General features: G+C 38.3%; 1 protein-coding gene across 15 annotated transcripts in view; it reads left to right on the top strand.

The window, feature by feature from the left end:
- The window catches only part of TENM3 (teneurin transmembrane protein 3), a 512354-nt gene that overhangs the window by 295214 nt on the left and 191123 nt on the right, over nt 1-26017 (top strand). The window contains exon 1 of one of the 15 annotated variants that reach the window (XM_065634167.1): nt 2424-2502. The exons of the other annotated variants lie outside the window; for them this stretch is intronic. The gene's annotated coding sequence lies outside the window, so the exon portion shown is untranslated. Of the gene's footprint in view, nt 1-2423; nt 2503-26017 lie in introns of those variants that run through there. 15 annotated transcript variants of the gene reach the window in all.

The raw sequence follows: 26017 nt of genomic DNA on the forward strand, positions 1-26017 counted from the left end.
TTTCAGATGTCAATTAACTTCATCTATTTAATTAATTTTACTGACAATAAAGGAGAGTGTGATATGGCAGCGGCCAATCTAGTTTTTATTTAGGCAACACATGCATAATACTGAGCAAAGCATTGAAATGTCTGATATGGATCCCTCTTCTGCAAAGCACCAAGATACAGTGTAACTTTGCAATATTTGTATTTCATTGCTTTTGCTGAGGTTCAGATAAAGTGTAAAGTTAAGAATATGCTGAACTGTTTTGCAGAATTAGATAGGAGATAAACACCAGCTTTAGTGCACCGAGAGGTACGTGTTTATTGATAAAGCTAAGACTACTATCAGGAGATAAAAATTATTTTCCACGATACTTTTTTTTTTTCCCCCAATTTTAATATAAAATGCTTTTGAAAATTGAACTTTTCATGTAATCTGATTCAGCTGAGGGGAGGAAACATTAAGAAACAAGAAAAAAGAGGGTTTTTTAATGTCTTAACATTTTATTTTTGTTTAGCTTGTTTGTGTTTGGTTATTGGTTTGTAGTGAATCATCCAATTTGTTTCTCACTAGGTCACAGAGCCCCAGATATTAACTTTTGCTCTTAATTCAGTGTGGGACAAACAAGGCAACTCCACATGTAAAAGTTAATTCTTGGTAAAGCAAGAGATATTTGTAAAGCCAGTAGATAATCCAGATAAATTACAGGTTCAGAGTAGCTGCTGCCTTGTACTTAATCTTTGCTGAGAGCAGATTAAGAAACCAAGTTAAATCAAACAAGTATGCTTTTGTTTCTGAGGCTTCATTCCAGGCTGATACCAAGCATAAAAATGCTGGTTGCCATTTCGTGAGATGCAGGTTGCTGGATCCATGAATTCTTACCAGACCCTTTCAATGGCATATAGGGAGTTTTTGTCAGTATTTAAGAAATGCTCCCAAATCCCTTACTAAAAGCATTTCGTAAGTGCCAATGCCCACTGAAATTTCTACATGAGAATTTTATAGTGCTTTTTTCCTACTCAGACCTAACATAATCTGGGGAGGAATCTTACAGATTCTTCACGATAGTGTCTTACCGTGCTGCAAGTGGCCTCACTGCTGGTTGTCAGCAGCTTTGCAGAAACGGATGTTGCTTTCCATTTTGAGGGGGATGCACCGTCTCCTTAAAATGACGGTTGTGGAAGGAATCATTGGACATTGTGTTAGCCCAGCCTTTTTTTGGTTGGTTGGTTGGGGTTTTTTTTGTTTTATTTTGGGGTTTTTTTGTAACTGGAGCAGAAGCTTTCATAGGCTAAGTGTGGCATAGACCATATTGTACATGAGGTGGAGGTCCTCGTCCAGATAAACATTTCTTCAAGGCCTTTCCCCATCAGCAAAACTCCTTATATTTTCCTGCCGGAGGTTGGGATCCCACAGGCAGTGTTCGTAGCTTCCTCAAATCGGAATGGCCTCAAAAGTCTTTGAATATTCCCTGTGCTTTACCTCTTGTCACTGTGGCGTTTTTGCGTGGAGCCTGTACAGCGTTAATGGCTTGATAGACCTATGGTTTTTTGTTGTATGCCAAGTACTGCTGTATGGCTACTGCCGCTGTGGCCCCACATGGCGGTGAAGAGTGCAGATGTCAGGCCCCGCAAATGGTCAGCACTGCAGGTTTGTGAAGTTCATTTTGATAAGTAGCCCTCGTTATTTCACGCATTCTGAAATTCTTTTGTGTTTTAACTGTGATAACTTTCATCTCCTTAAATCTTGTACTTTACGAAGTTAAATCTTTGAAATGGTCTGTCATGACATAAATCCAGAGGGCAAAAAGCATGGCAGCGGGTGTCACCTGCAGTGTTGGGTGAAGGCCTTTTTGTGGCTGTGTGGGAGTAAAATGATACATTAGTACGCATGCAAAGTAAACGGAGTCATTTGAGGAGCTCTAGTGTTGTTGCTTTTAACTGCCCTGCTTGTGGCACGCTTAAGAGTCAAAAAACTTTGTACTGCTTCATGGAGGACTTAGAGGTGCAATGGCAGAAGGTTATGACAGAAAGATGGGCTATTTTTGGAAACCTATTTATAACAGCATCATTTTACTTTTCTGTTGTTGTTGCCTGAGGTTTGTCATGTTTCTGGTGTTGCTATTAATGTCTTCTTAAATGTCAAATTCAAACTGCTGATGGTGATCATCCTGTATCACATTGCTAAATATATACATGCTGTTGAGAATGATGTAAATGTTATCCCAGACCCTCTATATATGCATATTAGAAGTCTTCTTATGCTAAGTACTTACTGTAAAATATATTCTTAACTATTTTCCCAAGTGTTATACAAAACAAATTGGAACTTTTTTTTTTTCAGGAAATCTCTTGCTATTGTGTTATTTAAAATGATCTGTCATAGGGAAGATCTTACTTCTGAATAATTGTGACACTAAATGCTGTTAAGTGAGAAATTCCAAATATATCTTCACTGATGAAACTGAAAGCTAACGTTATTTCCTTCTAAATGTTACTCTCTGAGATCTGGGTGCATGTGAGTACCACTTTGCAACTAGCAGTCAGATGAAGAAAAACAAAAAATGCCTCTGGGAGATTCTTATTAAAACTTATTAATATAAAAAAATAAAAATAAGCTGAACCTTTAGTTTGGTAGATTCTACTAATTATTAACAATAAATAGCTCTTCATTTTCTTTTTACTGTGTTATTTTAGAAATGAGAAGTCACTTTAAGACATAGGTTCTTATAGTCCTTAAATTGTCTGTGAATGGCCATCATGTGCAGCTTTAGTTGTGATGTTAGGTTTACTATTTCTTGGAAGCAGGGTGTGCAAAGTTTTCCTCTGATATATATTGAATTTCATGCATTTAAGTTATTTGAAGTGTACGATGTTTGTAATTTGGATTGAAACATCAATTACTTGCGGTTGGAGCTGTTCTTTAAATTGTTCTGTGTAAGAAATCACCTGTAGCTTCACTGTGTAAATAAGATAGCAAACATAACTGAAAAATGAGTTAGTATCTTGTTGCTACTGAAAGTGGTTGCAAATGACTGTGGAGATTACATGCCAAGGGAATAAGATTTTGCCGTTACAATGGGTTTGGGATGTTTCCAGTGGCCTTTAATATCTGCCATTATGCCTTTTTCATGCTTCAAAAGCAAGGTGTTGAAATTTTCGTTATAAATATATTTATTACATTCATTCACATCTACGAGAAAAGATGTGTCTGACTTCTAGCACATGAATACATAATTGTGGGATTTCAGAGTGCTTGTATCTTGTTAGAATAGCAAACCTTTGGATACCAAACATGCAATTTTGAATGAGGGATGCTATTTGTTTTTATTAAGCTGGGATTTGAATGTTTGGAGAAAGCATTGGGGGAGGCATTTCTTTGAAATTGAAGTAATATTCCTCATTTGTGATTTTTAAAAATATTATTTTTGGCATAGTTACATTCTTTATAAATAAACATAGGAATCGGTGCCTAAAAGAGAAATGCTTATTTTCCATGTCTACTTATAACTTGGCTTTTTATTATTCTTTTCACTTTCATGAGGGTTTCTGTGTAACAGCAAAACCAGAATTAAATATGGTGCTATCTAAATGTGCCATCATTGCTTTGTGATGGAAAGGCTGATGTGTTCATTACAGAATATTGATGCATTGAAAACTCTTCATTCTATTATCAATTAGTAAGTCTTAAAGATAATCGACGAGTGTTACTTTTCAGGCAAGAAATTGCAGAATCAAGTTAAAATTAATTACTTTAGCTGACCACAAACAAAAACAAAAAAGATAAGGAAATAAAGCTTGGGATTCACCCATTACCTGTCTTTTCATTTGTTCAATTAACACCTTTTCATGTTTTGTGCAGCTTTCCACTCTTGTCCTTTTGGTTATTCACATATCCCAAATACCAAGCGTTGTATAAGTATGCTTTTATATTCTGAGAAACTTGCACTTTCTATGGAAGATCGAGGTTTTAATTGGTAAGCTTAATTTACAACAGCCATCATACTTGTGGATTTTAGATGTCATGTACAATGAATGTAGATTACACAACAGAACTTTTGAATTTTAGACCTGTCTTACGTGCTGACCGATCCTTTTCGCCTTGAGAAATTTTAATTCTCATGTCTATTTTTCGGTGTCTGACCTTGAGACATTTTGTACTATTTCTCTAATTATGCTTATCAAGTGGCATTGGAGGAACCCTTAGGGAATTTTGGGAAATCATTTTCACAAAGGTTGTTCTTTGATACAGGGTGTGTGAAGAATTAGTTCTTTTTTGGTGGGTTATGTTTGATTACAAGGAAATAATTGTATCCTGCATTTAGTAAAGTAAAGCCAGCGTGCTTTTTTCATGCAGTAATAGTCGTCTTCTGCTATAAAATTAATTTAATTCAGTAAAATGTGTTTTATCACAGGCTTACGATTTTAGTGCATTTTGCGTTCACGGCAAATTTGATTATTCTAAGTGTGTTTGGGATTAAGGATGGCTTTATGAATTGAGCATGATAATTGTTTAGTTGATCCTTGTTTCAATGCCTTATGTTTCAGTGTAAGCATGAGGATGTTTGTTTTGTTATGAGGAATTCTTGCAAGAAGTCAATAGGCTGGAGGAGGACAAACTAGGATGGAGAAACTGGCAAATACAGAGAGGTGCAATTACCAGAAAAGGAAAGAAAAATATTTAAAATTATATATAGCCAGTGATAATAAAGAAGGGTGAAAATTACAATACATGTTAGAAAAATACATAAATTGGAGAGTAAAATAAGCATAGCCTTTCTCTGGAGAAAGTTATTTAAGTCCTAGGATTTTTTTCTAAGAGTAGACTGCACACAGCACTGAGAAATAACACGTATAGAAGTGAGGAGAGGGATAATTTAGTACACCTTTTCTATCTCTAACTTACAGCTGTAGCCTGTAAGTGAGATTCAGTTGAACATGAAACCTGCACCGCAGAAAGAAGCGCAGTGAGTGCTTCGCTGTGTCCTGAACAGTGAAGTGGGAGCAGCTGGGTACATGATGGCCCTCTGCGGCCTTGGGGAGATCCAATTAGGATGTTCAATAACTTCCTTACATTAATTTTGTATAAAAATTTTAGTGATGAGTGCGGAGTGGTAAAGAAGACAGTGCACATGTGAAACATCCGAGAACCCTTGCATATGGTGGATCACAGTTGAGTGTAGGCATTATTTTCCTTTTTAATTTTGTTAAGTTGCATAGTGCCAATGCAGACCTTGTCAAGCCTGCATTTTGTAGCGGAAAATATAGTCACTGGCAGCCACCTTGTACAGCAGGTAGGATGCCAAGAGGCCCATCGCCCATTGAGCTTGGACAGATCCACAAGTACGAGTGTCTGAAAATCCAGTGTTTCCTCTTTCTGAGCTTTCTCTCTCTGCCAAGATTAAACCTGTGACAGCCCCACAGAGATATTTGTTGCTGCTCTTGATATTGTTAATATTAAATATTAAAATTAAGTACAAAATATTAATATTTTAGTAGTCATATGAGTATCCACACATCTTTAGAGCTTCTTTGTACTAAGCACTTTTCAGCAGTATAGAGGCACAGCCCTGTCCTGAAGAGCTTGTAAGGTAAAACAAAGGATATCTAAAAAATGGGGAAGGGTGACACAATCACATATCTGTATTATATATTTTTATTTTTAATTTATGAATAAAATACCAAATGTTGTCCTTTTCTCTTCAACCTAGCTGTTGGTTGGCTGATTTGGAAGGAGAAACTGCAAATACGTGTGTGTTTGCTTGCCCTTCCTTTGTACTTTTGCACATTTCTGTAACTCATAAAAGCTCATAGCTTCTCAAATTTAAAAAAAAAAAAAATCGGATGCAATATTCAAAGAGATTAAAGAGAGTGAAATTTATAGGTCACATTCCTGGCTGCTCCTATCATATTTTACCATCTAGAGAATATTCCAATGCTAGAAAAATGCCTTTTATAGCTAAGTTTTACTGTCTTTAGTCAAACTGATGACAGTACAAATTCATGCCAGATCCAAATCCGGGATCCAGATTTACTCTAATTGTTTGAAAACAGATGCTGATTCAAATTACTGTGTTTAACAACTAGAAGTAAAATGCCATTGTCTGGTGGTCAGGTGCTAATTTGAAGGCCTTAAGGGTGTGGAGTAAACTGCTCCAAGGGGAGCCTCTCCTGTGCCACCGGTGGCCGCACTCCCAGGAGAGGCAATGGGGGAAAGGCACAAGTAGGAGGCCATTGCAAGGGGATGGTCCCGCAAACGGGCTTGCGTTGGTGAGCTGCGGCTTTGGAGAGCCCCATCCAGGAGGGTGATCTGTCCATCAGGACAGACAGATGGAGGTTGGGCTGTGGTTGCTTGCAGATGCAGTGATTGGGAAGAAACTTTGTTGTTTAGGTAAGATTATCTGACGCCAGTCATTTTTTTTCTGACTTCTTTGTAGTACTGGCTGAGCAGAAGCAGCTCTGGGAAGAAAAATTCCTTAATTTGTAATGACTTGTGAGGATTATTAGAGTCCCTAATATGCAAAGCCCAGCAGTGCACTTTGATGACCAAGGATCTCCACAGAAGAGCTACACAGTTCATTCATACAAAATATACACACAATAGAAATATATACATCAATCGCAGTAAGAAAAATCATAGACTGGTAGGACGTGGGCCTGGAAAGGGCAGCAGAGACTTTGGCTTTCATTAGGATTTCTCCTGCTACTGAAGGAGTACCTGAATGTACAAAGATGGGGGGCAGCCCCCTATGCGGGTGTCTGGCAGAGTTGCTGCCTAGAGGCAGGCGGGTGATTCACTTCTGTGTCTTAGCTGCTTTAATTTGACTTGTTATCTAGCCCAGATATGCTTGTGTCTACTTCTGTGTGCACGTGGCTTTGAAGGTTTGGTCCTTCTGTGTTTCTATGTATGGGCTTCCTTACTTACAGAACTTTTTTTCTTCTTCCATCCTCTTACAAAGTACAATGAGACAATCTGCTCCATAAAATTAATAATAATACTGCAATTGAGCTTGTTTCCATTTGTGTTGTTACAACAGTGTGAAAAGTTCCTGACCAGTCTCCCTGGCCTGCTGGCAGGCATGTCTGGTTTGTATGGCACTCCTGCCTCTTTGCTTTTTCTCAGAAAGGGACCCAATCCATCCATACGTCTGGCTTTTCTGAACACTTACTCTTCCGTGGGGTTTTCCAATTTGCTTTCTTCCACTAACCAGAACCTGTCATATCAGTGCTGTAAAAGTTCAGCATCTCTTGAAGTGTTTCTGATTTCTGTGAAGCCTAAATATGAAAAAGTGATATTTGAAATGCTGTCTTACTCTAGTTATTGACTATATATTTTCATGTAGTAGTATTTCTAATGTCTGTGCTTTTGAATTGAGTTTTTGTAACAATCTAACCTCTTATAGATTAAAACAGTCATCTTGTCCTATAATGTAGCTGCTGCATAGTGACGTCTCTTTTTACATGAAATCGCAAGCAGTGTCAGCATTTTGTATTCTGTGTTTGATAAGAAAGTCCCTTCATGAAAGCACTAGTTAGTGTTTAAGTGCTTTGGTTATTTGGTGTTTCTAAGTACTACACATTTTTTAATCACTTTGCTTATGGTTACATCAAACTATGGTATTTTCATTATGTCTTGCATCAACTTACATTATAGCAAATCATATAGTTTTGTAGTCTCTTCTGTCACAGTCCTTGAAATAAATCAGTGTGAATAAGGTTTACATCTGGGTGATGACAAATGGGACTGCAGTGTTTTCAAACTGATGCCTTCTCAAAGCAAAACGGGTGAAGCGAAGCAGTGTGCTAGTCACACAAGCTTGTTATGGTGTCATTCTTACTTCAGTTACTATGACTGATCATCATCATTTTGTAATAATTTTTAAAATGTGCAAGGTTCAGCATCTCTAGCTCTTTCCATTGCTTCTATTACTATAATATTATGCAATTCCGCAGTGCCCTTCATGTGTTTCCAGCTTATTCTTCTCATCTCCACACAAACCAGTGTTCCTGAGCTCTGCAAAGTATGGCCGAGCTTGCTGGAAGCCCATCACTGTGCTGTAGCTGTTGAGACACAAGGTGTTCGATTCCCCCGAACACTATTAATTTCCCGTGTTGCTACTCCTTGTGCTTTCTCCTTGGTGGAGTCTTCCTCCGCCACCTTCCGCACTTCTGGCAATACGTGAACTTTGTGTTCGTGTATTTGCTCAAGAGCTGGAACAGGGAGCTGTAAAACAATTTAAGTGAACTTTGTGCTCTTGACATTTGCTCAGTCACTAGTGCCCTAAGGGATATCTTCTTGGAGCTTTTGTTTCCCCTTTCAGAGTTAATCAGACACATAAAGACTATTTTGTCTCGAGACCTACAACCACTGAAAAGCAACAAAGGATCAGCACAAATCACTAAACTTCTTACGGCATATAAGAATTGGTCGTCTCATTAAGTATTTATATATGCTCTCTTTCTTTTTCCTGCAGCTGTCATATTTCTCATAGGAGACACAGTACCTTATCACCACATCCACTTGTCTTTATGCCTCTGTGAAGCTGCAGTGGGAAGCTCAAGCTTTTTTTAGTGAGTCAGACACAGTAGAACTGCTTTTAGTTAAAGCATTTTGCAGTCTTGCAGGAACATATTCTGGGTGTGAGCTGTTTAGATTCTGTTTGCCTAAGCGTTAGCTGGCTTTCATAATTCATTATTCTTTGCGGTATCTGAATTCTGGGCGTTTTGTTCCTGGTGTTTTGGTTTGGGGTTTTTTTGTTTGACCTTTTGGTTGGTTGGGTTTGGGGTTTTTGTTGGTTTGTTCTTGTTGTTGTTATTAGACTTTCAATCTGCATGGCGTAAACCTTAACATAATGAGGCATTTCCCTTTTGCGGTCTTATTTCTTTTCTGAATAAAGGATTTCCATCATGAGAGATTAATATCTGGTTTTGTACAGTTTCATGTGTCTACTGCTTGCAGGTTCCTGTACTCTTTGCATTGTTCTTGGTGCTGAGCGTCATTGCAGCCTAGATTGTGTTGGCAATGAGCGCATTGCTCTTCTGCCATCTGGGTCACTTGGTATTGAAGGAGTACTAAGCTTCAGCATATCCCAGAGAGTACTTTCTGACCCAAATGGAGAAGTGAAAGTACAGATCTCGGAACCTTGCTGCAAAAAAGGAGATAAATTTGTCTTCCAGCAATATCTATATGTAGTGAAAACTTTTTTTTTTTTTAACCTGTCTCCACAGGATGAAATATTAGAATGATGTTTTCTGTGTTACTTAGCGTTTGAGGGTCAGTGCAAAGCTGTGCTCTGCATTTCCCATAGTATTGTGTATTAGATCTTCTGGCTTTTCAGTTTCATAAGTTATTCTTATATATATTTGTGGTCTCTTCTAGCCTTGTTTAGAAAGCTTATAAAATGTGTTAGAGGAGATGTATGCAGGGTTCATTATACAACTACAGCTGCTTACGGTGCAAGCTCAAAATTAGTGAAGTTTTCTCATGTTTCTGTATCTTGGATTTTGTCAGGAGGATTGCTGGCTGCTCCCTCCTGTAAGTTGATGGGAACGTATGTATTTCACTAACACTCCCAGGACTAGAATTCATTCCCTGCCTCAGGTCTTTCCCAGCATTCTGACTTTTTATCCTAAATGTTTGAAAACGCTTTGAAAACGCTTTCTGATGTTCTGTTCAGTATTGCTATTGGACCTTTCTGGTAAGCTGCAAGCGGAAGATTTTGATCCTATTTTTATCTAATGTCTCTGCATTTCAAACTACTATCATGATGCAGTGCAACTATTAAGTAATTTGCTACGCTTCTAATGTCTGTAACATTGCTACTAGAATTTATATTTCATTGTATTTTCTCAAGTTTAGCCAAAAACTGGCTATTTCCCTACTCTCAAAAGACTTTTTTAATGTGTATGATACTGGTCTTTTGACTACTTTTTTTTTTTTTTTTTCCCCACTTTCTATTTGAATGAGTTGATGTTATTCTGATGACTGATACTCTGCTTTGTGTGGAAAATTCGGTGAGTAGCTTGTCTGAGAAATTTGCACTAAAATGCAAGTAGATGAGATGATTTCTCTGAGTAAGCCAAAATATGTTGCATAAAGGAAAATCCTTGTCAGAGAAAGTTGTATATCTGAAATTGTGAAAGACAGTTTCAGTTGTCAGCTATTTTGAAGAAGGAAAAAAAAAAAAGTTGAGGCCAGAAAATAAAGAAAACAAGAAGAAAACAAGCATCAGCAGTTGTTATAATAAATATTTGTGTATGATTCCACTTTTTCTACCCTGTCATGGGTCGTGAATGTTGGCAGTGGCCATAATACAGAATTTTTACAGGGTTTTACCGGAACCTTTACCAATGCTGAAAAGTTGTTTCCGGAGTGGTTGTCTAGATCCATTGCAGTGCTCGAGTCATTAAATTCTCTAATCTGGCAGTATGTGGATGAAATTACAGTAACAGGACTTTAAAATGTGCTTAAATTTAGGGCTGAGAGTGAATTAGGTCCTGTGTTCTGGGCACAGCAGACTTGAATGGCTCCTTTGAAGGAATCCTGCCCTAGAGGGCTGAGCAACTTCATGCTCATTAAAAGTAAGAATCATAACCTGACCTTTGGCAATAGATTCTGTACGTATTTGAGCTTTAGATGCTGCAAATAAATGCAGTGCTTCAGATGCTGGTGCAATTCATATGGAGTAATGAAAGAAAAACTCGCCTGCTTCGAAGTAAAGATGTTTTCGCTCCCGCTGCTGCTACTACTATGCATACAGCTGTGGGGGCATGGAAGAAAGTGGCATTACCAGGGTCAGCGAGACCTTAGGGACTGTTGTTATTTTAACTAGTGTGACTGAAACATGCTCTGAACAAGGTAAGAGGACAGTCGTAGTCTGGAAACCTCTTGTAGCCCCTTTCTCAGCAACGCAATTGCTAGTGGGAAATGTCACCGACATGACTTGGTGCATCAGCAGCCTTTACGGTCCTGGGTGGCTGCAGGTAGCTCTAATTATTTGTTCAAGTCCTCTGACAGCACAGCGGGTGGTGTCCCATAACCCTGCCGCTCAGCTTCACAATTTGCTTCCTGCTCAAAGGTGAGAGAAGGGCTATTGAACAAGAGCTATAGGATTATTGGAGGTGTTGAGAGGAACTGCTGCCTAGAGGGGATTACAGTTTGTTTTGTAAAGCTGTTTATATTTGGAAGTGCATTTTAGCAACCATTTCCGTATTAGCTTCATGAACTATTTGAAGCCGTATCTGCTGCTTGGGTGGAAAACAGCTATAAAGTAATCTCAAGATAGTTACCAAACCTTTGTGGCTTTTTCCCCTTCTCTCTTTGTCCTCTTTTTGTCTTCCAAATTGCATTTTCTGGGAATTAAATAATAATGGACCTGTTTTGTCAAAACTCCCTAGCTGCTGCAGTATTACAGCTCATAGAGAGTGTGGGAGTTTTGTAGCAATATATTGTATTTCTGGTCTGATAATTCTCGGCAGCAAGAGTATGATTTCAGTTGCTCAAATCCCAGCAGCCATATTTTCAGGTAATTACTGGGAAAAAAAATTATCTTACTGTATGGGAAATGGTGATGAATGTACACTAATTTTCAAGTACAAGTAAGTTTAGAGAATGGCTTGTATAATATGGAGATTCGTTGCTCTTATATGATGGTTAGGTAAGTTATATAATAGTCTTTGAGATGTTATTTCATCTGCCTGATCAATTTCTGTTAAAGGTTGGGAGCTTTTATCCTGTTGGAATGTATAACTGACTTTTCACAGTTATATGTTCATTTTATTTCCTTCCCCTTCCTTTTTTTTTCTCCTTTCTATTCTATGTATACAGTCATTGTAGAAACAGGATTTACAGTGTTTTGTAGTGTCTCTAGACCATGTTGTGTGTAATACCATAAACACAGTAGCAGAAAATCATGTGATATTTTTAGGGAAGTGTTGCATTAACAATTACTGCAGATGTTAAATAGTAACATTGTCATATACATCTGATCTTGACAGATACTTGGACGTAATTGTAGCCTGTCTGTAAAGATTTTATATCTCATATTTCAGAAATAAAACATGGAATTATCACATAATAGCCAGTGCAGGTAAAATTGTTTTGTTTGTTTTAACATTGTTAAGACTTGTTAACATCGACTTGGGTGCTTACCAGTTTATAAATATTTTCTGGTTCTGCTGAGGATTGACTATGTAGTAATTTTTACATTTTTTTCAAAAATGGAAAAATAAAAAATATATTAATTCTGATTTGGGGAGTGGGCTAGGATTCAGATCTAGGTTACTTTCCTGGCTCTTTTGGAGGTGACTTCTGACTTTAGGTATACTGTTTAGCCTCCCATCTTCCAAAAGGCTTAGGTAAGCAGCCCCAAACCTTTGTTTCTCTCCTGTCACTGTCAGTGCTCTCCGTAGCTGGTGGCAGGGACATCCTCTGCCTTGTTGTCTCTTTAAGGTCCTACAGATTTTGCGTTTAGCCCTGTCTAAGTGCCACAGCTTCAATTAGGAGGAAAAGGATTTCCTTTAATAATTAAAAAGGGTCGTGTTTCCTCTCCTGGTGCTGATTTAAATGAACAGGGAGTTGTGCTGCACTCTGTGTCACTGGTGAGTGAGGGTGGAAGTCAGACAAGCCCCACTGGGAGCAGCTGAGCCACGTAAGGGGTTTCTGCTGCCAGCTGCTTGTCCCAGCCTCCGTCCCGCTTGTGACAGTGAACTGCCCAGGTAGCTGCTCCCTAACCTGGCCTCTCCCAATAGTCCCCATTCCCTCAGACATTTCCAATAATAGAGCCTTTTTAGCCTGTCATTTTGACATCGGGAGTTAGGAAAGGAGCGTGTGGTTGTGATGCTGAGGGGTGATGTTCCCCCTGGTGACGAGCAGCTGGGAGCAATAACCTCTTCACCCCACTCAGATGCATCCAGGGCAGCGCATCTGATGATGGCCTTAGGCAGTCAGAGCTTTCTTACGACATGAGAGCCTCAAGGGATTTTGGCTGGTCTCGTTTGTGGGTAGTGAATGGCCTGGAGATGCATTATATTCAGTAAGATAAAATAATGATAAGATATTCAGTAGCAGAATTCAAAACAGTCTTGCAGCTTTGCTGGTGAAAACTTGGACCTCTGCGAGTTCTCAGGCACATAAGGTAGGATTCTTTTGGATACAATTCCTGCACTGAGGCACAGAAATTCCCATTGTAAGCATATACAATTTTTTATAGCTCTCGTCTGAGACGCAGTCTTGCCACCTGTGTATAGGCAGATGACTTAATTGTGATTTAACTGTGTACCTGAGGTATATACTTGTGAGCAGACTATGCAGTGGCTCATTTTCCTCTTCATTACAAACTGAGGTATGTTGCATGCTCATCAGGCAATAGAAATAATCTGCATAACTATTCTTAATAGAACTAAAGAAAAAACAGCTTTAATGTTTCAGGAGGAATATTCCCATTCCAAATCAAGACGAAAAAGAAGTCCTCGAAATTTTCATGATTGGTAATACAAAAAAAAAAAAAGTCACTGCAATTAATTGGAAACATTTCCTAAATAAAATTTTGAAACTATTTGTTTAGATTTAAACTATATGAAATAACTTATAATGCTGGTTAGGTTACATTTGGAATCAATATATTTTAAATGGACAAATAGGAATATTTCTGAGATATTTGAAACTAGTCACAGAAGAAATGCTGTGGAGTGCACATCATTGTAGTGTTTCCAGAAAGCTCTACAAGTGTCACCTTCAAAATGAAGGAGCTTTTAGGTATCGCATTCGGGACTTTTAAATCCCTTTTGCAAAGAGGGGTTTGATATAAAAACTGGAATCGGAGTAATACAGGGCTACAGACATTTTTCAGTATAACAGCATTTCAAAATGCTTGCTGTCTACAGCTACAGATTTACAAAATGCTGTTTCAGAATATGTGGTGTTGGGTTGATTGGCAAAAAGCATGTGTCATGTTGCATAACTGAACCTTGATAATTAGGTGTCCTACCTTCACTTTGCTTCCCCGTGTGTTTTACTCTGGTATCTAAGTGCTCTAAATGCAGTGGCATAAAATTATAGTGAATGGAGCTAAAGAAAAATGTCTATTTTGAAAGCTTGTGACACAGTTTTTTAGCATCACTTCTCATTACTTTGGACTTGATCAAGGAAAAAGCAATCCCTCCTTACCTGGCCGTTACAGATTACCTTTAACAAGGTGGTGTTATGTGGGAGGTGCACACTGACATGTTTCCTTCAGAAACCACGAGTACATGCTGAGGTGGACAAGAGGATTCTGATCCATTCATTTCACATACTTGTCAGTTAGAGCATTTCCCTTTGTAATACTTCAGTCTGTGCTTAGAGAGGTCGCACTAGGCTGGGTTTCAAAGGTTGAAGAAAAATTCTCTTAGCATGTGTTTTTTGTCCGTAGGGAATCATTTTGTTGTTTTGGGGGGAGTTATAAATGGGAGGATAACATTGCATAATTCCCTTTTGTGTGCCAAAACATGCATGTTTAAAAACAAAAGCATTTTCCATACTTACAGCTAAAAGACATTTGGCTATTTGTATAAATTCAGTTGTACTGAAGGAGTGGGGAAAGGAGGAAAAGGTATTTCATTCTACTGAAGCTACTCTCCCCTCTGAAGAGAGGGTACTCCTGCAATTTCATATTCAAGCTTTTAGTAGTGCCCGTCAGTGTTTGTTATGATCTCCTGAGGCTGCACTAAGAGTCACCTTATTTTATGGGATATTGGCTTTGTCTGACAGGGTTGTGGTAGAACTGCGGGCCGCTGCCTTGTTGTGGCTTTGGGGAAGGGTCCTATTGTAGCAACATCAGCCCGAATGGCCATGCACCGGAGACACAGGAACCAGTGTCCAGCTGAGTCGGGGCTCAAACTGGTCCAGGCTGACTTTTTTTTTCTTTTTTCTGGTTGTACAATATTGTTCAATATTGAAAATAGTGATTTGCATGTAGAAAAACATAAAGGATGTTATTTTTCTAAAATTATGGGCTGCATGCTTTGTTGTAATACCTGGCTTTTTTTCCAACTGTGTTAAAGGGGTGGTTGTTTTTTCAGTTTAACAAGACACCTTTCTGCCTTTTCCACTCAAGGCTGTAGGCAGAACTGATTGGGCCTGGGTCACTTAGCTATCCTGAACCTTCATTTTCAGTTTTGATAACTTTGCCATACAAATCTTCAAATTTGTTGACTATGTTGCATTAAAAAGAAGAAAAAACCAAACAAACAAACAAAAAAAAAAAAAAAAGGGGGGGGGGGAAGCAGGTCTGTCTGAATCTGTGTGTGTGCTTCGCTGATTGAATGGAGCCCCTGTCTGTATAGCTTATTGCTTCTGGGATTTTAATGACAATGAAATGGTTCTGTCTCATACATGTAAGTTTTCTGAATTAAAAAAAAAAAAAAAATCAGACACTATGCTGTACATGTTCACCAGACAAAGTAGAGAAAGCAGTGAGCTTCACAGCAAAGACACTCCTATCAGAATGAAGGGGTACGGACCAAGAGTACTGATTTGTATCTGGAACAATTACCACTGCTTTGAAAATAGAAAATCCTTAAAATTCACTATCCCTCTTCACAAGAGCAATGATTGAGAATTTTCCCTAGTGCTGCAAATGGTTTGCTGCTACTCTCAAATCCAGATCTTTGGTAAGTGAGTTGAAGGAAGTCTGTGGAAAGCTCATAGTGTCCAGCTTTAAAACAGGCAGGGGTGCTGGGCCTGGGGAGGGAGCGACAGGAAGATTTTTCTTTTTATGTGTTGGAATTTTTATTATTTTTTTGAAGGAATTAACAAAGATAAAGGAAAAAAATATAGGTAGCACATCTGTAAATAGCTACATCCTTGAATTAAATAGAGTTCCCTACAGGCACACGGATCTGCCCACATGGAAGAAAATGTGGAATTGAGCCACACTTATAACTGATATTATGAGTCTTCTATTAATGAAAATCAACACAGAAATAACCCAAGTTAAAATTATGCTGTTAAAATTATTTGTTTGTTCACTGTATTTTTTTCATTTTCTTTGTGCTTCACACCCACATCCACCAGGCCTCCTTTTTCCTTTTTTTGAGTTAAAAAAACCTGTTGTCTGGTCTTGTGAACAAAGCTACAGTTACCCACTTAGAAGAAAATAATCTTTGTGAGCACAAATGAGATCTTTGAGCATTTAAGCTAAGGTGAAACAGCTAGTCTTATGTATGAAAACAGAAATCGAACTTGTGGTTTCTCAGAGCAATATAGTTTTACTTTGATTTTCTAATATTTTTATCCTGATTGTTGTGTTAAGAAATTTTCTTAAAAGCTGAACGGCTGACTGGAATATGGAACATGTTTGTACATAAAATGCAATCTCAAGTCTGTCTGCAGAACAGAGGAAGAATTGTTTTGCTTGTGACTGAGGCAGTATGGCTTTTGAGGCTTTTTCTTTCCAGTCTTTTTCCTAGTTTTATGCCTGACTTTTATCGTTTGGAAAGATTTTTTGTTCGTTTGACTTTTTTAAAGAATAATTTGTTAAACCTTTGAAGAACTTATGTTGGCTTCTGTTGAATGGCCTGTAAATGGCTAAAACACAGAGTAGTTTGAGACTACACTGTCTAAGATGGTCAGTCCAAACTAACCTGGCCTCAAATGTAAACTGTCGTGTTCTGGCTTGCTGGCCTAAGGGAGATGAATGAGCAGAAGCAGGCAGGCTTCATAGCCTGCTGAAGAAAAAGAAAGTATTCAGCTTTTTTCAAGCTTTTCCTTCTTGTCTGGTCATATGGTAAACCAGGCTTGCTAAAAGGCTTGTGTGTCCTTTGCTTTTTGAACTAGATAAGTATCTGGCAAGTAAGTGTGTGGTTTGGAAAAAACCAACACTACTTCGGTTTTAATGGAATCAAATAAAATCAGTGGCTAATCTCATTGAATATACCCACTTCCAGAAGTGTAACTAAAATTCAGAAATAGCAGCAAGCATACTACTTAGGTACTATACTGTTTAAGCTTGTTTTCTTTTAGTATTTTTAAAGGATATCTCTATCTCCTTTAGCATTTTCCCCATTTGATGGTATAATCAAGTAACATAGGAATGTGCAGAGCCAGACTCAGATTTTTTTTTTTTTTTTAAACACAGTTCAAATATAATAGCTTGTAGCTTACAAAATGTCTTTTCTGCCCAATACATCCCAGTACATTTTCAAACAGGAGCTTTGTGTTTCGAATTTGTGTTTGAATTTTAATGTAGTAAGATGGAATGTCTTGGAAAGAGCAGGAATGGCTTGTTTTATCCATATCTGATTGTGAAGGGGAGGAAGAAAAGGATATTATCTAATCAGATATATTTTTAGCAGGCTTCCATAATTGGCATGAGACCCTCAATCTAAGTATTCATTTCAGCATGGAGATGAGCTGATCATTTGTTCACTGGTTAGCTGGAGCATAATTTCAGTTCACACAGAGCTTTCTGATACCCTCTCATTTAGGGGCTGGTGCCTAAACAAGATCCAAGTCTCTGATATCAGTTCTTATAAGAAATTACTTGCTTATTTAATCTAAAAATTGCAGTAAATGAAATAATTAATTTATTCCAGTTTTCTTTTTTAAATTTTACTTATTAATTTGTCAGCTTTATTGTAGGATTGTTACTTTAATGTAGCTAATTTGATTTATAAATCTTAGAACATGTATGTTTTGATGCTGCTTCTCCAGATACTGCCACTCCGAGTAGATCTAAATACATGTTTAATTAATCCACAAAGAAGTTGTCGTAGACGTATCCAAGCCACTGCCCAAATCAAAAATAATGCAATCAGAAGAAAGGCTTAATAGCCTGCACTGAGCACTGCACTGAGGAAGTTAAACTGATCAAGATACAAGCTACTATTTTGCACATTAGGCGTTGTGTCGGATCGTAGAAGTGCACTGGCTCCCTCAAATAGCTTTTCTTCTGTTTGTGCTGCAGTCCTCTGTACTGGAGAAATGATCAGAGAGAGTTCTGACAACTACAGCCTATTGAGAACATTCCCCTCTATTTTAATATTTAATTCAGGTACATTTAAATAACTGTGAAAAACTTCTTTTACAGTTGTGGTCCAAAATAAGTGGTTTTTTTTAATTGAGGATCGCAGCTGTGCTTGGTGCCAAAATGCACTTAACATGTTTTATATGATAAATGTACATGCTCTATTAGTATTTCAAGTTTTAAAATTAGACAACAGCTTTGTCATATAGCAATGTTTAATTGTGAAATTATCATCTGGAAATATAGATCTGTCCCTTCAGCTGCTTACAAAGTACTTATTTTCTAAAGCATTAATCTTATGAACCAAAAATTGCTGAGGAAAGTGTCACCCGTGGTGGCAGGGTGAAATAAGTGAAGCTCATAGCTGGGTGTGTTCATTGTGCGTTCCTAATGACAAGCTCCATATTCACTGTCAGACTTAATTAATGTAGTTTGAGAGGTGTCTTGCAGGTTAGTTTTCAATCAGTGTTCATCCCTCATCCATCAGCTACTGCAATTGTCTCCTGCTTACTTACTATGATTCCTCTCAACCTTTTAATCAAAACCAACCCAGGCAGAGTAATTGTGAGTGTACAGTGGGTGGCAGTAGCTCAGGAAACCCTCCCAAGCTTTAAGTCTTCTCCGCTGCTTCAGGAAAAAGTGAAACATCTTCTGCGTGCTCCTGTTGGGCTCTGAGACTGGAGAAAAAGGCTGTTGGACTCTAAATACGGCAACAAATAAAACCTTAGCACAGAGGACTTTTTATTTTTGTGGGTGTTTTGGTGGTGTGGATGATTTTCTTTGTTTTGTGGGGGTTTTTTGTTTGGTTTGGTGTAGGTTTGGGCTTGGGGGGAGGAGGAGACTAGGGGGAGGGGATGTTTGTTGTTGTTTTGTGTCACCAAATTTCACTGCGGTTCTTTAGGTGGAGTAGCACCTTGGTTCTCACTGAACTGCCCTTGTGCTTTGAGCCACCGTTTCTGCGTAGATACGTGTTTGATAGCTGGACAGTTGTGTGCCCCACTTCAGCAAAGGTTGTGAGGAGCACGTCTGCAGGCTGAATATTGCTGAGTGCCCTCCACGGGGCTTGTATGTCAGCTGCCCAACTCTGCCCAGCGCGAGACTGGCTCAAATAACTCTTCCGAATTAGAGGATTTTTGCTACCTTTTCTGAATAGCTAAGAAGTCTTAAATGGCAAATCATCCTCTTCTCTTTGACAAGTGATATGTAGTCATCTTGTGTGTAGCTTTTGTGTGTGTGTTTTCTTTGTTGTTTTTGTTTTATTTAGACTTCCAATTAGGGGAAAAGATTTGTGATACAGATCTTAGGGCAAAAATACTTTCAGGCTCATTTGTGTGCTTTGATCTGACGTAATGCACCAAAAGTAATAAAAGATTAAATGGCCACAAACTTTAATGTCAGATTTAGTAGTCATTAAGATCTTTCAGGTGTTCTGTAATCATTAATTCAGTTCTTGGTTCATTAAAAATACATATTTGTTTAATTTGCAATTACATTGGGACTCTAAGAATTATTTTGTTAGTTGCAAAACTTCTATGTCCTCTGTGTCATAGCTGCCATTAAGCATTTCCAATTACAACATTTTTTACAAAGCACAGTCACTCTTGTATTTTAAAGTTCTCTTTCTCAAATAAAAAGTGCAACTAAAAGACCTTCATCAAAAGCACCGTATGCTATGGATTTCCGTGTGCCTGAGAGCAAACTCCCATTTTTGCTCACTCTCAGAAACCCGGGCGTGACACTGATGTTTCATTTTACTTTTTTTCTGAAGATTTTTTGAATTACCTTTTTGTGGAAATAGCAAGGTGAACTTACTGAGGAGTGATGTCATGGCTCATGTTACTCCAACTTTGATTAATGTCTTGACAGAGTATCTTTACCAGGAGTTCCTGTGGCTTTCTCTTTTCATTGTGTTATCTAGCTGTTGAAGGGTAAATAAGTTAACTGAATATTCAATGTAATCAGCTGGGTGTTTTATTCAGCTAATAATTCGATCAGTACAGTCACATAGGTATTTTAGAAAATGCGTTTATTATGAGAGAATCTCTACAGTAAAAAGACGATCAAACAATATTTTTTGTTGTTGTTGGCAAACTACAATGGTGCTGAAAAAATGAGATGATACACAAAAGGACTTTATAAAAAGTATGGACGTTTCTTAGTACCTCATTGTTTAGAAAACCAGAGTACCTATTGAGTACTGTGAGCCGAAATAGGAGACCTGAGTGCAAGGCTGAAAATGACCATATCTGGAACAACACAGATGAGCATCGTATGCTTTTTAGAGCTTAAATACCTAATTTAATTTTAGTTCTGTGATTTAATAGATTTTTGTAATGTAATGAACTGAAAATTATCTTTTACCACCCCTCCTCCCCCCCCCAAAAAAAAGGAAAAGAAAAAAAAAAAAAACCCTTTCTCCACTGTGTTTCATTGTTTTAAGTAAATTTTGAGGAAGAGCTACTAGTGTAAACCAGAGTTTCCTAGATTCTGACACTTTTGTGTTTAAAAGCACATAGGTAGGAAATACGTCTCATAGGTAATGCATAATACGTAAAGGGTGCCCATACTTTCACTATTTAAACAAACAAACAAAAAGTTGTTCACATGTTGCGATGCAGCCACAGAATCCTGGAGGTGGGAATACTCACACATCTGCAATTACAAAATATAGAGTGGAACAACAGTTGTGTGGCATAAGTTTAACTCTTAATTTCAAAATCATGTTTGATTTGAATATGTCTCTTGGTAATCTTTATAAACTTTAGGAAGCTCATTTTTAGAGTGCTATTATTTCACATTTAAAAATGGTTTTCAGTGCATCCTTCAGAGAAGCATATACATGGTATGATCCATGTATATACGTGTATGAGTATTCTCATTGATTTATGTGGTTACATATATAAAATATTAATACCTTAATAGAAACTAAAAACAGTCTTTATTGAGTTAAGTTGTGAATGTGGACACTGGGTTGCACAGATGATTGATGGTTTTCTTACCACATGTAATAGCGTAACAGAATTTCAAGAAACCTTTGTTCACACACTTCAAAATTACCAGAATGTTTCCTTAAAGTAAAGAACAGATAGTTTAATCTGAATCCGCTGTTTCAGTACTTCAGGGAGATTTTCATAAGTGTTGCTTCAAAAAATAGGTCTGGAATTCAAGGGAATTTGTAAATAAACACCGTAGATGCAGTTGCATATAGACTGTGAAATATGCTGTTGTATTCATTTTGTTGAATAGAGTTCATTCATTGCATCTTAATTTGTTTGGGTTTTTTTAACAAACACTTTCCAACAGAGAAATTGGAAGTAAGTTTAATTATAAAATATGATTCTATTATATATTTTTTTTTCCTGTCCGGAAATCACCTACAAGTATCTTCAGAAACAGTCACCATCAGATTTCACCGTGTATTAAAAACCTTTCTGAACCTGCACTGCTGCCTTTTCCTCTGAAGGTCCCTGCCCCTTACACCCTTATTATGAAGTTGCCCCTGTTGCTTCCTCGCCCTCTGGCTTAGTGGAGTGAACCCTGCACCTCGCTGATGGTGTTATACCGCCCCTGTGATGTGCATACTGTATTCATGTATTAGTATGGATTGGGAGTGTGGCCTTTCAGCAAACCTCCTGGCTTTGATTCTCTCACGGAATGGTATCAGAGCACCCGCGCTGATGCCTGGCCGGGTGGCATGAAGCTGGAAAACGCGCTCCAGAAGCGCTCTCCCCATCCTCAGCTGCACGCGTGCTCCTGCCTGCAGCACCACGCTGGAGCCAGCCCAAAACGAACCCCTGAAAATACGAATCACAGGGCTGTCGGGCTCTCAGCAGCAGCTGCTCCACACAGCAGATCTGCTCCCATTGACATGCTTTGCTTTGCAATGTCTAATGCAGCCATGGCCCGTGAGACCCACGTCCCTCACGGGAGACCTATTTGCCCAGGACTGCAGGGTCCTTCTCTGATCCTGTCAGTGTTTGGTGGCAAAACAGTCATGATCTGGGGAGCAGGGATTTGAGAGGGGGCGCTTTAAGATGGGTACCGGGAATTCATGCCATTCACCAGAGAGGAGTGTTGTATGCTGTATGTTGTATTGTATGTTGTATGCTGTAATCACTGTAATTAAGGACTATAGTACTATTTTGTTGTGGGTAGCACCCTCCTGGTATTTTTTTTTTCTACCCCTCTTTTTTCTCAGGCTTGCTTATCATCAGGAGTGAAATTATTCATGGCCAACATACTTATTCCTGTATCACCCCAGTAATTTACTACAACTTCTCTGTTCCTTGTTCCCCTTTGATTGGCCTCTCCGTGCAGTCATGTAGAGTATAACACAAAGATGGATTGTATGACATTCTCTGCTGGGGAAAATCAACACATAGAGCAGGCTCACTGCCAAGATGCTTATAATTAAACTGTTGCTATGGACAGGATTACATCAATGTTTCTATCAATCATTTGCTGCAGTTTTGTGGCTATCGGTACTTGGATTTTTTAGATTTTAGTTTTTATCTTCCTTCTACTTACCTTAGTTTTCAATTGAAGCGTTGTAGCGTGTAACGAGAAATGTATAAATAAAAATAATTATTGGAAGACATAGAAAAAAAGTCGATTCTGTCATTCTGACTCTGTTTGAAGTTGCCGTGTTTGTGAGGTGTTTGTATTTATTCAGCTAATAGAAATGGCCAGATGCATTCATTCCCATTCAGAAATCGTCATATTGTTGTGACCTAAGAGTCTGTTGCAAACTACCATGATGTGGTAACATTCTGTAAGGCTACAGTGTTATCAGTTTGCATTAAAATGTTGCAAATGCAGAAGAAGAGGAAGTGTAATAGAAAAACAGCCACAAGGCGGTTAAACTTTTTTTTTTCTTTTTGTCCCCCATCCCTTCTGATTCACGTGCTGTGAGTCGTGAGATGAACTAATGACAATACAGCATGAAGTATGCTGATGTATTGGAATAGAGCTTGCTTGCCTGAATACGATGGCAGTGCTTCACCTGCTACCGTATCATTGCTGCTGTTATCCCCTATCCAGTGATGTTCAGCAAGCAGTTTCCTTTTGGTAGCACTCAAAATGTTTGTTGTTAGAGATAACTAGTGTGCAGTGCATTAAATGTAGAGAGGTCCAGGATTACAGCAGAAATAAGGTAGTCTGAGGTATAACAAATGATATCGAGTGTAGCCGAGATCACTGTAACGAGATAAACAGTGTGGTGTCACAAAATTGTCTCCCAGTTGACAAAACAATCCATATTTTATAGATTGCCTTAAAAATTGAAGGATGGAGTCAATTATAGCCAATTATGATGCTACATTTACTGGAGGAGTTTTCATATCCTTTGGGGAGGAATAAGGAAATGCTGAAGTCAGTCAGAAAAAGCTTTTGCATTTGCTTCCTTGTTTTATCTGAATGCGTGTTTTTCATATTTCTTCAGGTGAAAACTGCATATGAAAGCTGGGACCGAATTATCTTTAGGGAAAATATTTTGGTTTTGTTTTGTTCTTCTGTTTTTCTTCGTGTTGATCATAAAATTATGGTAGATAATATGGTGAATAGAATAAGAAACTCAAACATCAGCTCCCTGAATTACATTTGGGTTTATTCCAAAGGAATCATAAATGCAGGCTGGTGATGGCAAAACCCACTTAGACGCATGTTAACATCCTGATTTTGACTTGTTTCTTTCCCAAAAAGGAGCCTTAATGTCACAAAAGAGATACCTAGTAGATACTGCATATTTCCAAATTTAGTCAAAGTGAAAATAAAGGAATGAGGGCATGGAATGGTTTGGTGAGTAGCTGTAAAATGGGATACAAAAAGAGTGTATTGAAGATGAACAGACAGCCTTAATCTTAAGAGATCTGGTCTTAGTCTCAGGGACTGAGAGGCAAGCATTCATATAATGGCATAGTACTTGTGTCGTTTAAGTATTTCCCTCCTCCCTTTTAATTCACATCCCATCTGTCTCATGCTGTAGGACTGACTGTGAGGAGTAGTTTCCCTTCCCTTAGCAAATCATGCTGTTGGTAATTAATTAAAGATTCATATAGCTAAAGGTGTATTTGGAGATGAAAGACCACAGTAAAGAAGTTGTTTGAGTAGTGTTTCAAAGTGTTATCCTCCTCCTGTGTTCAGGATTTCATTTCACCAGCTAGCTTCAGAGGGTGACCTAGTACATGTGCCAATGACAAAAGCTACTTGTAACAATTCAGATCATGCTTTCTGCTTTATGAAATGGGATTGTAAAAATCCTCTCAAAAATGACATCTGAAATAGCATTAAAACACAATTTCCCTTTGATAAGGTTTTAAGGCACTCATATGAAAAGTGACACTGCTTTGAGTGGCTCTGTGTCAGCATTATGCAATGTGTTGCACGTAAGTGACATTAATCCATAAAGGATGTGAGGGTCACTTATTTTTCTCATGAAGTCATTAAATACCTTTATTGATTTCTGTTCAATCAGTTGCATTCTGCTGGCATACAGCAATCTCTCGACATGCTAATAGTGCTGTTTCTAATAAGGTTTATAGACCATATTTTAAAGACAGATATTACATTCAAAATAAATTATCATGCCTAAGTGAAACACAAAGGAGCTTAGGGAAGCGATAATGTTATGCTGTTCACAAATTACCTAAACGTACTTTATTGCAAAAGATGATTTTGTGACACAGATGTTCTAAAATCAATAATTAGCCATCTTCAGTACATTCATTGCTTTTTCTAATTGTACAAAATTAGTTTATACATTTGGACTGCTTCTGTTACATGATGATAAAACATCTTTTAAAAATTGAATTACCTGGAAACACTGTCATAGTAAATATAAAATTTGTAGTACTAGTTTTCATGCTGAAGACTATTTAAACTTTGGATCATAACAAATGCTGTATATTGAAATGGCAGGTGATTACTGTATTACTAGATTATTTTGTCATTTGAAGCAATGTTGTGTATATGAAATGCTAGTGGATCAAATGCCAATGAGAGTACGTTTCTTCTTCATTTCTTCATAATGAACAGATCTCACAGGAGGAAATACGTTATACTCAAACGTAACAGGTGTGTGTTAGCTTTGCATGAATGGATGTGCACTAGCCAAAAAACAAGTCATGTTCTGCCCGCCCTGCTTTGATGCCGTCCTAGTGACTTTATCTTGACAGTTAGCCTGAGCTTGTTTCCTTACCTAACAGATAACTTCAATTATGTTTTCTATTTTCCCTCCTACGGAAAGAAATGAGGCTTCAGAGGAATTTAAAATCTGATGGAAGAGCTGTGATAGTCCTGTTAATTTTTGCAATAATCTGATATTGTAGTTGTTGCTTTTTACCTCACCTCTTCTAGCTTTTTTCCCTGTGGACGCAAATGGTTTACCAGAGTAAATTGCCAGCTTTGCCCTGGGCGTAGCAAAAGCAGACCGGTGCATTTATGTCTGCAGCTAAAATATGAAGATTTCACTTCCAAGCATCCTGCTGAGGAATTACTGTTTGGTTTGTGGGTTTCTTCGCTAGAACCCCTGAGGGGCTCTGGCAGGTCTTGTCGAATAGCGTTGGTCATCCTTGTCTCAGACACCAAATGGTGCCAAGTAGTGGCAAGTTTGTTGCGTTGTCTATGGAGAAGCTGTTGTTCGCTCAGCATTTTCTTCATAGGCTGCCTGCCTGATTTCATTGAAGGAAACCTGAGCAAGGCTGTGTTATTAATGCATTATGACAAGGCTTTTGCCTATCAGGCAGAGAGGTTCCTGCTATCTCCTTTTAAGACAAAAACTTAATGGAAGCTGCTCAGCTGGGCAAGCTCTCCTGTGATACTCCTTAAGTGCTCATCCCAGGCTGTTGCGAATACGCAGAGAGCCGTGAAGCTGCAAGTGGCAGCGTTTAATACCGTCTCCCTCATAATGCCTGAATAATTTTCCAGAGGGCGATCGCTGCAGCTGCTGTGAATGTGGTTATTTGTTTATTTTTCACCTTGGTCCTGGCGGCTTGCTGACCTAGCTAATCTGCCACACGCGCGGGGCTGGCA

The sequence above is a fragment of the Caloenas nicobarica genome, chromosome 4 (genome assembly GCF_036013445.1).
Source record: "Caloenas nicobarica isolate bCalNic1 chromosome 4, bCalNic1.hap1, whole genome shotgun sequence".
Taxonomy (NCBI): Eukaryota; Metazoa; Chordata; class Aves; order Columbiformes; family Columbidae; genus Caloenas; species Caloenas nicobarica.